Consider the following 17971-nt stretch of genomic DNA (forward strand, 5'->3'; position numbering starts at 1 on the left):
CAATTGCGACATTCCTTCACGGTCGACTTGCTTACTGTAAGAAGTATTAACCGTTTTTTCTCAGGAAAGCTTGATAGTCTGAAGTTATTATAACATGTGCTTTTAGTATACTGCCAAAAGAGTAAGTTGTTGTATTTGCATTGATATTTTATGTAGAAGTAACGGAAAATTTAGTATGTTTAGTTTGGTCTAATTGCACGTTTTTTTTTTCTGTCCAATGTAGTGCAGGGTTCACTTGCGCGAATTCAAATTATTCTGTTTATGTATATGTATATGCATCGATTCTTAGATTATGATGTTTTTTTGACATTTATTTGTAATTCAAGCATATCTGTTTAGTAGCAAAGTTTAAAGGTTAAGATTAATTAGTTTTCTCTTTTTGATCCTAGATTGAATGAAACTCATAGGCGTAAATAATAGATCAGATGATACAGTTTAACGCAGTTGCTAAAACTCTGGGTATTCTCTAGTCTTCGCCGGTCCATTATATACTTTAGTACTACTAGTAAGACTATATCAAAACAACCGAAGACAAACTTAGTGTAACAAAGTACTGATTCTCCTCTAGCCTAGGTCTAAACAGGCTTGTTATGTGAGCAAGCAAAATAACAACTAAAAACGATTAGGCCTATAAATAAGTTGTCTCAGTGCATTTCTGTTTCTAAAATTTTATATTTTTAAAGATCATAAAAACAAACAAAGATTTAGCCCATGTTTTATTATCTCTGTATTCTGGGCATTTGATTCTGGTTGCAATGGTGATGACACTCTCGTTCAAATTTTCAGCTTTATACAGTCTGCTTCAAACTTTGGGATTGTTTTTTGAGACTATAGTGGAAGCAAATCTCACATAACTTTGTGGTGACAACTTTATTTATTTTTTTTTTCAAATGATGAATACTTTGCTGTTTCTTTCTTCCAGCAGGAATTGAAAAGCCAAATATCTAAGTCAAGGGTGAGCTTTCCTGTGATGTACGACACCAGTGTGGAGGCAACAACAGAAGAGGAGAACTGTGTTATATATGGCTTAAAGACATGTTTTAAGATGATATATTGGTACCCTTCGCAGAACAAAAGAGTTTATCCAAGAGTCCAAAAAGCAAAGGAACAAGTACCATAGAGAAAAAAAATGGAAGAGTGAGTTTAACTATTGTACCCAACTGTTTAATGATATTTAAGATACTTTTCATAACCTGTTTTAAAAAAAAAAACCAGTCTAGTATATCATTTACGTGCAAGCTTCATAGGTTTGGTCAAATTTTCACTGATCTGTAGAGCGGGAGTCCAGAGGGTTTGGTTAGCTGGGAAGGTAACCAATTGCCTGGTACATCACAATGTTCACAATGCATTCCTGTATATGAAACCTGATGACTGGCAAACCGACTGTGGTGGATGTGGCTGGGAGAGCAATTTTAAAGTCACCTAATAGCTAACCTAGAGCAGCTTTCATGGTAACCACATCAAAGTAAGAACAATGTGTCAGGTATGGCCCCAAGAGCAACAAATGGCCATTGCCAGTAATTATTGGTGGTGGGGTACCCCTGCCAGTGATCTATAATTGACCCCTCACGGCTGACCTAGGTCAGCTCATGAGTTAACCACTTGAAACCTACTGGAAAATGTTGGTTAGGACTTCAGATACAAGGGATGGGCATTGCCAGTAATTTTTATTGGTGGGGTACCCCTGCTAGTAGACCCCCAATATGCCCATCCCCTCATTGACCTAGGTGAGCTCATGATTTGACCTGTTGAAACCTACAGGAAAATGATAGGTATCACTTCATATGTAAGGATGGGCATTTCCAGTATTTTATATTGGTGGGCCACCACTGCCAGAGTCCGCCCATCCCTTACATATAGAATCCTGTCAATAATTTTCCAGTAGTTTTCAACTGGTTAAATCATGAGCTGACCTAGATCAATGAGGGGGGGGGGGCTTTTTGGGGGTCTACTGGCAGGGGTACCCCACTAATATAAATTACTTGAAATGGCCATCCCTTACATATATATAGAGTCCTGCCAATCATTTTACAGTAGTTTTCAACTGGTTACCTCATGAGCTAATCTAGGTCAATGGGGGATGGGCATTTTGGGGGTCTACTGACAGGGTTACCCCACCAATGTAAATGACTGGAAATGCCCATCCCTTACATATGAAGTGATACCTATCATTTTCCAGTAATTTTTCAACTGGTTATCTCATGAGCTGACCTAAGTCAATGAGGGAATGGGCATTTTGGGGGTCTACTGGCAGGGGTACCCCCCCCCCCAATATAAATTACTGGAAATTCCCATCCCTTACATATGAAGTGATACCATTTTCCAGTAGTTTTCAACTGGTTACATCATGAGCTCATCTAGGTCAATGGGGGATGGGCATTTTGGGGGTCTACTGGCAGGGGTACCCCACCAATAAAAATTACTGGCAATGCCCATCAGTTGTATCTGAAGCCCTAACCAACATTTTCCAGTAGGTTTCAAGTGGTTACCTCATGAGCTGACCTAGGTCAGCCTTGAGGGGTCAATTATAGATCACTGGCAGGGGTACCCCACCACCAATAATTACTGGCAATGGCCATTTGTTGTTCTTGGGGCCATACCTGACATATTGTACTTACTTTGATGTGTTACCATGAAAACTGATCTAGGTTAGCTATCAGGTGACTTTAAAATTGCTCTCCCAGCCACACCCACCACAGTCGGTTTGCCAGTCGTCTGGTTTCATATACAGGAATGCACTGTGAACATTGTGATGTACAAGGCGATTGTTTACCTTCCCAGCTAACCAAACCCTCTGGGATCCCGGTCTATTGGGATCATTATAAACATGATTAACATAATTATTAAGCTTTGAGAAATAACTTGGTGTTATGCTGTGCAAAGCTAATAATAATTTGGTAAAGCTGCTATTCCTGGCTTATAATTTGAGGGACCTAGATTTAAATGTATACCTCCCAATATGTTATAAAATTTTAATGTAAATTTGTATGTTTATGATAATGTGAGTTATCATGTGCTATATCTGTATCTGTGCTTACACGTATATCATATTTTCTGTTCACAGGTCAATAATGGTGCAGATTTTGGCTTCCTGAAGACAAGTGGGAGGCCATTTGTAGTTAAGAGAAACACTCTTTGTTCGTGAAGACTTAACTGGTGTCGATTTGGGGTACCACTTTAAAACGAAAGTCATGAGGAACCCTTGCCCAAGACTCAACTTTGCATTATTGTGCAGTGCTATACTTTTGCGATTCATGTTTGATCCATTAACTTGTCTTAACTTTGTTGGAAAAAAAATCAGATTTTCAGATTTTATTTACAGTGATTTCTTCTCTATCTGTCGAAAGTCAGCCTTTTGTAGACATCAGAAGTTTTATCAGATATAAATACTGCCAACGTACACATTATTTGTGTTTCTTCTGCTCTCTTTTCTTTCAGTGATACTAGTCAGTGAAACTAGTCGGGTTTAATTCTTTCAGTGAATCTAGTCAGTGCAACTAGTCATTCGATACCGACTAAGAAAGGTTAGTCGGGAGAGGCACCATCCTGACTAATGTAAAACCTGCTATAAACTAGTCGGTGGCTCATATAAATTAGTCGGTAAAGACCGACTAATGTCACCAACTAATGTAACTGACTAATAAACATTTACCGACTAAAAAATTGTTGATCGACTAAGCTGACGGACTAAGATGACCGACTAAGAAATCCAACTGACTAAGGAATAAATTAGTCGGTATAGCAACTGACTAAGGCTATGTTAGTCGGGAGAGGCACCAGATGGACTAACGTTTTGTTAGTCGGTGAACCAATTTAAGTTTTCAGTGTATATAGGCACAATTTTTATGAGTTCAACATGTGTATAGAGAGGTTTTCAGTGAGTAATACATAAAAATCTCCTTTCATATTCCAAAACACCCCTCTACACGTAATCAATATGAGGCCCGTTATAGGACAACAAATGATGTACTGCCTGGTCTTGTTTCCTTCTGCGTGAATTTGTGATGTTTAACGGTAATTTTACTAGGGCACTCATGAAAATTTTAAGTACTTTGTATGACATTTTGCTCTCCATAGGACATTGTGGCGAACTCGGACGGGGAAGGGTGTGGGGGGGGGGGAGTTCCATCGTCAGTCGTTGGAAAACTTTCAGTCGGGGGATTTTTTATATTTAATCGTGGAAGATTCACAACACTCCTCTGTGCCTATAGGATTCCATCAGACGCGGTTCCAGTATATGTGTGTGTGTGCGTGTGAGCTTTTGTTTGTATTATTCCGTTTGCGCTTACTCTTTTATTTACTTTATGTTTCTTTGTTGGTGGGTTGAGGGGGGTGGGGAGATCCATTTTCAACCCTAAAACAAGGTATTTACTAATTAAAACTTTAATTTAAACCTAAAGTTTAAGTGAGCTTCAAAGTGCACCATTTGACGTCTAACCTTCTTTTTATAGGGGGTGCCCCAAACCCCACCCCAATTTTTCGCATGGAAGACGACTTCAACGATTCCAGAACATCAGTCCACCATACCTTTATAACATCCTGCACCCACCTCTGGTCCTTCCAGAAAGGTTGATGCTCCTATGCTAAAATCACTTCATAGATTTTAACCCCCCCCCCCCAAAGCCCCCCACATTTGAAATCCTGTACGTTCACACTAGTGGTATATACAATATATCAAGGGCGTAGGAACCGGGGGGCTGGGGGGCGCCAGCCCCCCAGTGAAAAATATGGGGGGCGGAAGTATCATTCCGCCCCCCCCCGCTCCGCAAGTCAGAAAACCCCTTTTTCATTTCCAAATGAGAAAAAAATCTCATTTGAAGCACCAAATTGCATCTAAGGCCAAGTGAAAATGCAAAATTCTTTACAAAATGGAGTGGGTGTTGAAGTGTGCTATATTGCACCAAATTGCATCTGAGGCCACCTGGAAATGCAAAAAAATTCCAAAGGGGAGGGGGACACCCCCTCCCCTTAGACCCCTCCCCCAGGCCGGCCATCAGTCTTCAGCCCCCCCCCCCACACAAAAGTACCTTCCTACGCCACTGCAATATATCATTATAATGAGCTAGCGGAAGATACTAAAATATTGATAGGCTGTGTTCAGTCAAAGATGCAAGTATCCACAAATTCAAAGAAATTAAATATGTTCCTTTGAAAAGTTTTCTATGCAAATCACTCATAAATATGCAAAATCTAAATTTTGCTTCTTACTGAAAATACTTTATTCTGCTTTTTTAGTTCTCTTTTTCTTTTCTTTTTTTTTGCTCGAACTTTACGAAGTAAATATTTCCTGTGATATTCGCCTACATATTGTTATACTTTCGTATACAGTTCAATTATCTACCAAATTTATATATCCTGTCCACCCGCAGAATAAACGAATCGGGTTTGTATATATATAGCTTACTTTGATGTCTTTTTTTTGTAATACAAAGCAAAAATGACAAATTACTTTGTCAAATCTTTTGCAGATAAATAAATGAACTCACCAGGAGTCCAGGAGTCGCCTATATATTTTGTACGAAGAGTTATTTCCGAAATTTTCGGGTTTTTATGTTGACAATTTAGCACCTACATATGTAATGATCTTGTACGTATAACACCTGCTATTTTGTTACTGGTATACGAATACGGATGTTTAAATTTATAGCACGGTCATAAATCTAGCCGATAGACAGTTAACGTTAAAACTCACGCAAAGTTACCTTTGTACATGCATGCATATACATACATACATACACGCAGAATTTGGAAAACGTTTTTTTGCGGTACGTATTCTGGTTTCACAACGTACAGTTTGTATTAGATACAGCTGTTGACTGCCCTTGAGAAAGAAGGTTACTTTTTATTCGAATTGAAATTATACAACACCGACAGCTTCTTCTATAACAGATGTATACCTATAACCCCTATATATATATATTGCCTGCTATAATTTCATGTATAGGCCTAAGACGGAGGAATAAAAACTCGGTTATAACTAACATTTACCCGTTAAGGTATAATTAGCTAATAGCCAGACCTGACGAAAAGGTTGGGATCAGGGAGCCTGCATGGGATCAATTATAGGGGCCAAACAGAAATATTAGATAACGAAAATTTCCATGATATAGGCCTACTTCCATCGACATGAATGTTTACCTCATATATAGGCCTATATAGGCACATGAAGTTATGAAGACTTTTGGTGGGGGTGCCTGAAAGTCCATTTATTAATGTTGCTTCTAAATATTTTCTCAATCTAATTAAGAACATACATTCCCCTCTTTTATAGATTTTAATCAATTTTATTCGGTGTTCATATCTGAAAGAAAGTATGTGAGTTATATAACACGTTTATTGATGGTTATTAACCGTACATGCGATTCACTCAGCGGTGACCAATGCATGGCAAGTACTGATCTCTCATAATATATATTTCTTTGGCTTGTAACCAGCTCACGGTTTAATTAAGATCATTTATCATGCATTTTGGACGGCTTAACTCATGGTACATTCAGCCAAATGTCAACTGTGTCTTTAACGTCATGGGTTAACGCAGGTCATTTATAACGGATTTAGAAAGGTTCATGTTGTCAAACAGAGGTCAACAATGTGACCTTATGGGTTATAAAAATGTTCTTCATTATATGCCTTTGAATAGCTTTCGATGATGTCCAGCAAAGGGTCAACCATGCCTTGCACATTACGGTGTAAATGAAGGCCATTTATCATATGCTTAATGACGCTAAACAACACGATTGTCTGCGGGGCCTTATCTTTTCTGCATATAACTGTATGCACACGGTTCAATGAGGACCATAATTCGTTGTGCAATTTGAATGATTGAACGACGTCCAGTTTAAGTATGGAGTATATCTTGCATGTCTTTCTCTTGTAAAAAAAAATTGAATGATGAGAATCATAAAGCTACATATATCGTGCGCTTAGAAAAGTTAATCACGGTGTTGTTAATCTTCCGTGTACATGCATGTCTGTCAGTTATAACACGTTTTGAAACTGGTCACATGATGTCCAGCCGACCTATGATGAGTCCGTATTTGTACTCTCCATGTTATAGCATAGTGTTTTGTACACTTACTCCCTTCAAGTATTTGTAGGCTTACTCAGTGTTATATATGTACTCGGGATATTTTAAATACCGTAAATTGTATAGGCCTTCATATATACTGCAAGATGTAGCTACTCGTATACGCCGCGGCTATATTATGTATAGGCTTTAAACTCGCACTCAATATACCAAGGGGGATTTCTACTTGATACTCATACATATGTATACTGTTGTACTCGTTTCTCAAATCTGTTGTCCACTATGCGAATGAAATTTAAAACATCATTGTTGTTTTCTGTTTACTGTAATACTGCAGGTATTTTCTATCATGTTGTTTTGCGTCTGTAGCTCAAATGAAACACTACATATACCCGGGGTCGTACAGTGATTGTTGTTTATCGTGATATACCAGTAGAAACGACTGTCTTTGGTCCAACTTAATTACACCATGCAGCATGTGATTCAAATGTACATGGCTATGGCTGTCAGGGCCTCATGTATATGTAAAGATTTAGTTCGTTAACTATATTTCCAAACTCCACGCTTTCACAAAATACTAGTATTAAGATTGAAACAATAGATATTCAGCATCCCCTGCACAAGCAGTAAGTAAGCATTTTGAGATTAGCATCTTGACATGAAATCAATGCGAAGATTTTTCTACATTACTAATGAAATACACACGTAACCTATATATAAGCCTATATCATAACACCAATATCGCCAACTATATTACAGGTTTGCATTTCTGTTCACTTCAAACTGGTTTTACTTCTTACTGGAAAGATATAAACGTGATTTTGTAAGTTTGGATGGTAAATAAAGACAGCCAGTAAACAACTACCGGCGAATATAGGCAAGCCATATCTTGAACCGAAAACTAAACAACTCAATTTAGTTCATCTTTCCTTAGTGAGGACGTTCGGAAACAAACGAGTATACCGTATACTTTTGCTTTATTGAAAATTCTTTGCCAAGTCCTCTCTTCTCAAAGTATGTTCGAAGAATGATAATTAAGGCATACTCGTGTTCGTTTCACTATATCATGTATTTCCGCCCGCCTCCCCCCCCCCCCCCTCCATCCTCCTGGACGGGAGTGACATAATGGCAGTATCTGACCACGTTCTCAAATACAGATGGTTTGAAAGTACTCTGAAAGGCATCATTGCGAATACGACCTTGGTGAAAGAAGTGTTGTTGCAACTCAAACAAGGAGATAAAGGATAATTAAACAAATCCCTTCGGCAGGCCAGTAGCCAGGCCAATCTACGGGGTCACCATCATCTGTACCAAAGCATCACAAGATATAGGACAGGAGTATTGTGCCCCTCCATAAATTGTTGGTGCCCCACCTTAAGTTGTTGGTGTTCCCTTAAATTGTTGGTACCCTCCTTAAAATGTTGGTGTCCTCTCCAACTCAGTATTCCTAGCTCAGGGGTATGCCCGTCGGCTACCACTTCAGAGGTCACCATGATTAAATAAAGATAGAACCAGCCCCATATATTGGCCTTACAATGTACAATGCAATACAAATTTGGGTGTTTGCAATAATTCCAGTGATTCTTCACCATCACCCCTCCCCCCCCCCCCCCACCACCACCATTTTAGTTTTTATTCGTAAATTTTACGTATGTTGTCCTGCATTACACTGTAACGTCCCCAACACTTCTATATTTATGACAAGCAAAATATATTAATAACCGTAACTCAATTTGCATTACAGCTCGCGAGCAGACAATGTTTGTTACTTAAGCAAACAGATCAATACTTAATATCTGCACTTCTGACGTAAACGTCACTAATTTATCATTCTATTTTTTTTGGCTTACATTATTTTAATCTAATAGTTCAATATTTCGGAAACATTAAATAATTCACGACATTGGACGAAATGCTTCGAACCAATCGATTATACATGCAGGCATATAAAAGAAGAAATTAAAACAAGCACGCTAAAAACACACACACATATATATTTATATAGATGTGACGTGTATAACATATATGAAATCAATGAAACAACGTACTAATGGATTAAAACTTAAACAAATTGTTTTACAATTTCAACTTTAGGTCATTTGACAACCCGCTATAGCGACAAAAGGAAGGAAACTGTTAAAATCAAGCAGTAAAGAAACGTATTTAAACTGTCAAACCACCTGTAATACGATTCTGTACATACTCGATGTCTTATGTTTCACATACACACAGACACGACATAATTAAAACAAGGACGGTTTATGTGCTTGGGGTATTTGTATTTTCTACTTACCAGAGAACTATAACGTCATTAATATGCTATTACTGTAGCACGCGGTTATGTTTCACAAAGTGATTTTTTTTGTCATTTGAAATGCAAGCAGACTTTATTTTGAGGTTTTCTTTTTAATTAACGAGTCTTTAATTTTGATATTTTAATAATGACACGTGACCAGGACGTCAAAAAAAGTTCAGAAAAGTTTTTCTTATCAGGTAGATGATTTACGAAATATTCTGCTTACAGGGTATAACGGTTTCACGTTGTTATAGTATTGTACGAAATCAAACTGTGTTATGTGTGATCTGTATGCTTCAAAGCATGTTTTGTTGTTGTTATTTTTGGTATTATGGCTACCTGCTTCAACAACATTTCTTTCCTAAATTATTCAACATTTCATTCTTTATGATACCTTCGTGTATAAAGAACAGATAGTAAAGTTCATCTTTATTTTGTCCGACCAATCTGTTGGCTCCTAGTTATACCCCAGCCTTTTCCTCTGTTGCCATATGCTATTAGGAAGCTAGCACAGTGGCTGGCCCACATCTCTACCCCCCCCCCCACCTATATGGCTATACTGTATATATGTAACTAGAAGATCTCCATAGTTGTTAAGACACTGTACTTTTCGGCGTGCCTTACAAAATCCTTCCACTTACCCTTATTCAGTGTGAGTGGACCATATAGATACCAGTAATACAGTGGTTACGAGGTTCATTTGGAGTGTCAGATCAAAGTGCGAGCTTGTGCCTCTTGTTCACCCCTTTATCTTCTTCCGTGTGGGTAGATCAGTTCCTTGGGTAAAAGGCTCAATTGTAACTGAAATGTGGTGACCATAGTATATCACCCTTCTAAAGTCCCAATGTGGGTGTATGCCCCTTTCCTGCAGTGAACTATAGTTTCAGTATAATGAGAACCATTACGTACGTTAAAACAGACAAATATTTGCATAAATGCATAACATCTGTAGCGATTTGCATATAATGCATACAATTCTTATATGAGAGTAAATTAGGCCTATACTATAATTATTTTAGAGGGGTTTATTTTATACTTCGAATTCCCATAATATTATGAAAATACGACACATCAACACCGCTGCGTAGTAGATTTGAGTAAGCATTATGTCTGCTATGACATGTATATATAGGGGATTACGTTTATATTGAAAATCAATCAATATCGTTACATGCAGAATAATCAGATTGGATAAGCAAAAAAAAAACTTTTTTTCTTCTTCTTTTCATGATTTACAACTTATTCAATTTTGTTTTGTACTATACAGGTATGCGAATTAAAATATACTCATGCACTATTGAAAGCATATACGAGTTGGTATAGCCCTAGTGCAGTTTGACGTCACAAAAATACCTTACATGTTATGAAAAAAATTGGCTTGGGTTATCTGAAAGATAAAGTAGGCAATTTAGCGAACTTGTAAATTTACAAAAGCGACCAAATGTCAGTCATAATTGCATTATAATCTGGTCATTGAAACGTATTAGAGCAGATCATATTAGCGTGTAAAAGGTTTGTTTCTTATGCTGTCGATGAGGCCACGTTAAAGGAGGCCCTTAGGCAGAAAAATTAATTTTGAATATTTTGTAGACCACTTAAAACCACTTCTATCTGACACGGTCGTTATTCTATCCAACATTTGAGAAATTACCCTTTAAAACACTTGAGGTGTATCAGTTAAAGTGACTGGACCTTGTAGTCTAATGGACAGACCATTAGATCAGTTCTTCTGATGCAAGACAATTCTCAATAGGGAAAACATGATTGTTGGGGCACCAAATTATATGCATGTTTATAATGAGTTACAAATTTGTCGGCAAGGACAAACAGTGGTTAATGTCATCCAAATATGATTCTTATTTTCTTTTCTTGTTTACTTAAAGTGAAAGGAACATGTTCTGGTTGAGTTATTACAAATTAACAAAACAACAACAATGGATTAACATGACCAATAAGGTCTGCAATAAGCCGACTCACTTATGCATTCACCATCCCGGTAAAAATACCATGTAAGAGTATAGACTCAAAAAAGCACATTATATACCGTTCCCGAATTAGAAGGGGTACCTCTTTAACTGTTTCTATACCAGTATAACTCACGAATGAAAATGATTGGCAGCTCTTAAACGGATCACTCGCGCCTATAACGTCGTACCGAGGTGTGGATTTTCACACCAGACTAAGCAAGGCATACAACCGTTATATTTCATACCTGAATAGCGAGCCACGGAGATCGTACGCATTATATATTATACACACCTGAGTCTATACCTACCCTCACCTTGATTTACACAACAGACAAGAGGTTTCAACATAATTTAACTCTGCTTTCTCTCAAGTGACAAGCAATATATCTTTCCTGAGGATATTTCTCATTTGCTATAAGAACCCTCTTTTTCATCGAGATTTGGAGGAGGGAAAACTTTTTTTTTTAATATTATTATTATTATGTTGTTACGAAGAGACAAACCGAGAAAAGAAACACAGAGTGTAGTATAGTATAAAGGACTGAATCGTTTACGTGGAACTAACTGGTTTGTCGAAGGGCCGTTTGAAAACAGTGCCATATTAGAGAAACTGTCGGACTAAACTATATGGACGAGCCTTTGCTGTGCATCAATTTTACATTCATTAATCTGTGCGAATATTCGTCGCCTTTTGATGCAACACCTTCCTTGAAACCCTAGTTTTGTTGTTTGTTGTTTGGGTTTCAGTTCTTCATTAATGACAGTCTCATTGACATTTAAATGGTGTGATTGCATGCGCTAAAAACGTCGATGTATCGGAAGATGTAAATATTCCTTCCTCGCACAGTGTTTACTTTACACAAAGACTAAGGGTGACGAGTGTTAAAACACAAATCATCGGAAGCTTTCATTGAAGCTCGCCTCTCAGTCTGCCACGCTCAGGTGTGATTTCCTGCAATCGCTGCACGTCATCTGACTCACAAGGTAAGTGCGTAAATGTGTGTATGTATATACATATATCACTACAATTTCAATTATATATATGTATATATATATATATATATATATATATATATATATATATATATATATAGATAGATATATAGATATGTAGATATATATATATATGTATATATATATATATATATATATATATATCATTGAATATCATTGAAATTGTAGTGAGTTGGAAAATCCGAACTGAGCCCTATCACAATCAAACTGGATCTAGTAATTAATTTGTTGTACTATAATCTATTATCATGTAAGTCAATGAGCCAGTAGTCCATATAACATGAAAAATGCGTGTTTAGGGTATAGGGAGTACTTGAGCGTGTAGTTGAGCCCCTTCCAAGAGTCCCACGCTATTCTGAGTGAAAGGAAACTTTGAACCTGTTTGGAAATTTTGAACCATGTTGGTATAAATGCAATCAATCCTCGATATAGCAATAAATATACTTTGCCTCATCGGCTCATCCCCCTCCCCTCCTCCTCGCCATCCATCTAAGCCCGAATTCATGGCCAACATATTCCTGGGAGTATGCAGGTAGAGGAGGAGAGGGGAGTTCACCAGTCCAACTCTCCTTTTAAAGATGGCATGAAGACAATGCCACACGTTACGTCGAAAACACCTGTAGCATTGGTTCTTCCCTTGGTATTGCTGGTTATGATTCATAATATGCTAGCTGCAGTTCGAATGTAACTGTGTGATGCGTCTTTTTATCTTTTCTTTTAACTTTCGTCTGTTAAAATGTTAATATACAAAAAATACATTAAAGGAAAATTATTATACCTCCATGGCTGCTAATAAACTATAAAGTCATCTATCATATATATATAGCTATTGTTTCGAAGATAGCCGGCATATTCAGCAAAGTATTCTTTACGTCCATACTACTACAGAATAGGCGTTCGTATCGCACAAGCCCCCCACACCGCGCTTGAAATATATAACACAGCATGCAGGAAAGGTGCTTTAACCGTAAAGCCAAGTGCCAGCTCAGCTTTCAAGGAGATTTCATAAATATTGCAGGACGCCTACAAGTTTGTAGCGCATAACCTCAAATTAGTAAAGATTAATCTATCTATATAATTCTTGCGATTAAAATGCATACTTGATCTGAGACCGGGGATTTTAGAGATATGAAGTTGAGAGTTTGGTTTCATGAATGTGGATAGCATACAATTTATTTGAAGGTATAAATGTATTCGAGGAAAAACTATTCTGACCCCTATAGGTTGTATACATTGGCCGAAATAATATTGATATGTGTACATGGATGTAGATGTAAATCATATGTCTATTGCCAAATGGGATAACCCATAAAGTACCGGTAGAACTATACGAATCAAAACCAAGAGGACTCGCTGAAGTTGCTACTTCTGAAATGTGAAAACATTGACTCGTATATGGTATAGTTGCTTCTTGAGCATCAATTTTTTTTCTGCCTTCTATCAAACGAAATAAATAAAGTAAAACAAAAACTGTTAGCAAAACTGCTTAATATCCACTAAAGAGCCTGTGTAAGAGAATATGTAAAATTATGTGGTCCTGACGTTTCGATCCTAAGCAGGATAAGAGGCTCTATCAAACGAAAGAACTGAAGAAGAATGAAAAATTCCAAACAGATAGAAAATGTTTCTTTTAGATTATTGAAACTGAATATCAATAACAAAACCATCAAACATCAAACATTGAAACGATATAAAAATGGACGAAAATGCAGGTGTAGAATATTTGGTATAAATGCTATAGTTCTTTTTTATCACCGTGCACATCTGTATTATACCATGATAACGAAAATACCTGCATGGAGTGAGTATATTTCTACAATAAGGGACTTTGAAGAAATGTATTGAGTAAGTGAATTTGATGCTTACTAATTAACATTCCTAATTAATTGATTCAGTTCTAGCAATTTTGTTTAATATTTGAATACATTTTATGTATGTTTTTGTTATAACTTTATATACGATCGATCATTATTAATGAAAAAAAAACAGAATGGTTCTTCAAAAATTATTCGTCTTTGAAAACATTAACCTCGACATTTTTAATCAATTTTACCACTTTGATTATCCAGAGATCTCTGATATATACACGAACTTAACTTTTTGCTTCAGATATTTTCTACTTTGATTTGTTGATCTGAAATGGACATTTTAGTCAATTTGCATTTGACCGCCTTACTAATAACGTATTAAAATTAAAAACAAATCAGAGGAAGAAGTAGAAGAATAAAAAAAAAATACCAAAACAGCGCAATATTATCCAAAGTGTATTTATCAATTGTATGTTTCAAAGTGACACGCTTTGCTTCGGCAGGAATCTTGAACTTATGGATCTTGGATGCCACTGATAGGCTTGCCACCCTCCCCCACCCCACCCCACCCCCTCCACTCCCACCCTACCCTACCTCGCCTTAGTTTTACAAAAAAAATCCGTTTTTATATTATAATTATTATAACTATCATTTTCAGTATTACACATCTACTCAAAAAGGGAAAATAGATCTCATATCAAAGCCAACAAATTGCTACTGTGTAAAAGGTAAAAAAAAAATAGAAATGGTATGATTTTGCTCTCGATTTTATCAGCAGTATATGATGATAACAATGCCTAAGCTAAATATTTATTTTTTAAGATCAAACTCTGGAGAGAATTCAACATGCACATAGCTTTCCTGCGAATACAGGAATCGGTGCTCTTATATAGCTGGCACGTAGCCACGGGAGAGGTAGAACGAGGGTGGGGTGGCCATGCCTCCAAATCATTATTTTCTTCAAAATTTCAAGCTCAATTACAAAAAGGTATAAGGTTACGTACGGATAAAACTCCTATAATCCCATTAAACCAATAAACCACAAAACTTCCACCCAGTTTTTGTCATTTTTTATGGCCTAGACCATAAACAATAGCCTAATTGAGCATCATTTAGCATCTAATCCCTTGAGATAAGCAAACAATTTGACAAAGGGGGAGAGGACACCTTTTTCCATTAGACCCCTCCCCTGCTTTGATGTGCTACACCCCCCCCCCCTAAATCGGTTTCTATGGTTACGGGCCTGTTACAGTCCACAGGGTCATGTGACTTGCTCTATAGATCAACCGTGCTATTTAGGCCTATATGGTTGGGTCTTAATCAGCTGACTGGATCTATGTATCAAGTATCGTACAGTCCAGGGGGTCATGTAACTATTTATAGGTGGGTCTTCCATGTGTGTTCCATTCACTCTCCCAATGAAAATGAATTCCGAGCATTAATAAATTAACAAGTCTCATGGATGAACGTCGATCCTCTGGAAACTATGTTCATATTGTAGCCCTGTTCACTATTAATTATATAGTTAGTCACGTAAAGCGTATATTACTATTTTTTAGAGCTTATAAAAGCAAACGCGTTTTTTTTTTAGTGTGGTGTGTTGTTTGATAAACAGCATATTATTTTGTGTTTACAGATGGAATCGTTTTACAAAAATGTCTATTTTCTGTTAGTTGATTGTGCCGTGGATGCGTGACAAGCCTGGCGATAACAAATCTACGGTCTATGCAAACACTATACATCGTATACTTGAACACAACTTCGACGAATTGAAATTGATATGCTTTCTGCGTTTTTTGATTAGTTACAGGTATAATTAAAACAATTCTTGCGTATTATATACATTCAAACAGGTTGACTCGTTGCTGTGGTGATTGTGCACATTGTTTGTACCAGTGCTTTTGTTGTTGTTCTTGTTGTTGTGTGCCACCTCCAATTTAGATAAAGTAAGAAACTTGACTCTATATGTTAACTTGAATATCAGTTAATATATATATATATATATATACATATTCATAAATATATTAACGTTGCTACTTAGTAATACTTCATGAATCATCTGAAAGGGCAAAAAGAGACACCGGGGTTTATTTAATTCACGCTGGTATCCCGCCCATCATATAACGCGATTAAGAGGCAAAAGTAAGAGCTAAACAAATAGAATTATTCCCCAACCCCCAACCCCCCCCCCCTTCGACAGCACTTTGTGTTTCCTCAATGTAGTTAACAGTAGGCCTAACTTTACGAAAGTTATTTTGTGACAATTTTATGAAACCTCACATAAGCTCTCACCGCTCCCTTCCTTCTCCCTTCTATAGCCTTTCGAATCCCATACATTGTTAATTACTAAGTAATTAACAACTCCACTTTCTATTTTGATTTCAAGAGACGCCTTGAATATATTATAGTATAGTGCTAACCTTATTTAACCAGTGCTGGCCCACTAACTTAATTTGATGAAAACTAATGTTTATCATGGAAGTTAAATGGGATTGTGAAGAGAGTAAAAACATCTGTAGAGTCATTGCAAAGAAGCCAATTAATAACAACAACAACAAAAGCCACAATGCGAGGTACAAAATGGGGGGGGGGGGGGATTGAAAGAACTCTAAAAAATCTCTACAAGAGGATAGCAGATTCGAATCATGACTTTATAGGCACAGAATTAATCTTCATATGTAATTAATTTTCATATGTAATTAATTTCACATGTAATTAATTTTCATATGTAATTAATTTTCATATATAGAACGTTTAAACCACTGCTATCGGTCCACGTTGTATTTCTATAACATTTTCATTTTATTTTTATATTTATGAAATGACCCTTTTATACTGATATAGGCTCATCAAGTAAAGTGACTGGTTTATGTAGTCTAACAAATACAGACCACTGACCTCTAACACCTAGAGGTCAGTGATACAGACCATTAGGTCAGTTTCTCAGATGTAACGCAAAATCTCTTTTGGAAAACAATATAATTTTATGGCCTCGAATGGACATACGTTTACAAGGTATTTAAAACTTTGACAAGGACGATTGGTGTTGAATGCTATATCAATGGTGCTCCGTTGTTTATATGAAGTTAAAAGAACATGTCCGGGTTGAGTTATAACAATTTCTAAAACGATGTATTAACATTAATAAATAAGGTTTTGCAGCAGGGGGAAACTACGTCGTCATCAACGTAGTCTTAAAGGAGCATTCCAGTGGTTTATCACATTTATCACAGAATAGCTTTTAAAACACTACTTAGTACTATTTTCTTTTGTCTTTCTCTTGGACGTGACATATCAAGACTACATTTTTGCCTGAAAGTCTTCCTTGAAGTGGTTTGTTACATTCATACAAAAGTCGTTACCAAAAAAAAAAGCAGAAGTTTTGAAGCTTATTTAAATACACATAGGGAGTGTTATCTCAGTGGTTAACTCCGGTGCCTTTCAATCATAAGGTCCCGAGTTCGAGTCACTCCAAGATTAATATATGTCGTCCAGTAACAGAGTTGATGACAATTCATAATCATGGACGTTAAATATGAATCTAAGAGACTGACTTCGGTCAGCTTGCGGCTTTGATAAGCCAATGATGGCTTCTTCGCGAGTTCCATGCTAGCAGGAGGATCTAAAATACAATATACATACATTCAAATTAGTCTTTTTGACTGTATATACGTTGTCCTGTGTTTCCGATTGGCGATAAGCTATTTAATCATGTCATACATCATGTACAAGGCATATATAGCTTCGAAAGGCCATACCTCCATCCTGAATCCTCAGGCCTGTATATCTATATTGGGGGAAGAGTGCGGTATAAGAACGCAGGACTTGTGTGTTTATGTCCCATTGCCGAGAACATATT

At 36.9% G+C, this 17971-nt stretch overlaps 1 protein-coding gene and 1 long non-coding RNA gene across 3 annotated transcripts in view; both read left to right on the forward strand.

Moving 5' to 3' along the window:
- LOC139961583 (uncharacterized) overlaps positions 1-3831 on the forward strand; it is a 4796-nt gene extending 965 nt beyond the window's left edge. Inside the window, exons 1-3 of one of the 2 annotated variants that reach the window (XR_011790919.1) lie at positions 1-121; positions 923-1137; positions 3065-3831. The exon at positions 1-121 is cut by the window's left edge and continues 965 nt beyond it. This is a non-coding gene — a long non-coding RNA (uncharacterized lncRNA). The remainder of the gene's footprint in view (positions 122-922; positions 1138-3064) is intronic. The other variant, XR_011790920.1, reaches the window with a different exon arrangement.
- A 7669-nt stretch (positions 3832-11500) lies between these two features.
- The window catches only part of LOC139962171 (uncharacterized), a 105035-nt gene continuing 98564 nt past the window's right edge, over positions 11501-17971 (forward strand). The window contains exon 1 of the mRNA XM_071962133.1: positions 11501-12274. The gene's annotated coding sequence lies outside the window, so the exon portion shown is untranslated. The remainder of the gene's footprint in view (positions 12275-17971) is intronic.

Source organism: Apostichopus japonicus, chromosome 20 (assembly GCF_037975245.1).
Source record: "Apostichopus japonicus isolate 1M-3 chromosome 20, ASM3797524v1, whole genome shotgun sequence".
In the NCBI taxonomy this organism is placed as follows: Eukaryota; Metazoa; Echinodermata; class Holothuroidea; order Aspidochirotida; family Stichopodidae; genus Apostichopus; species Apostichopus japonicus.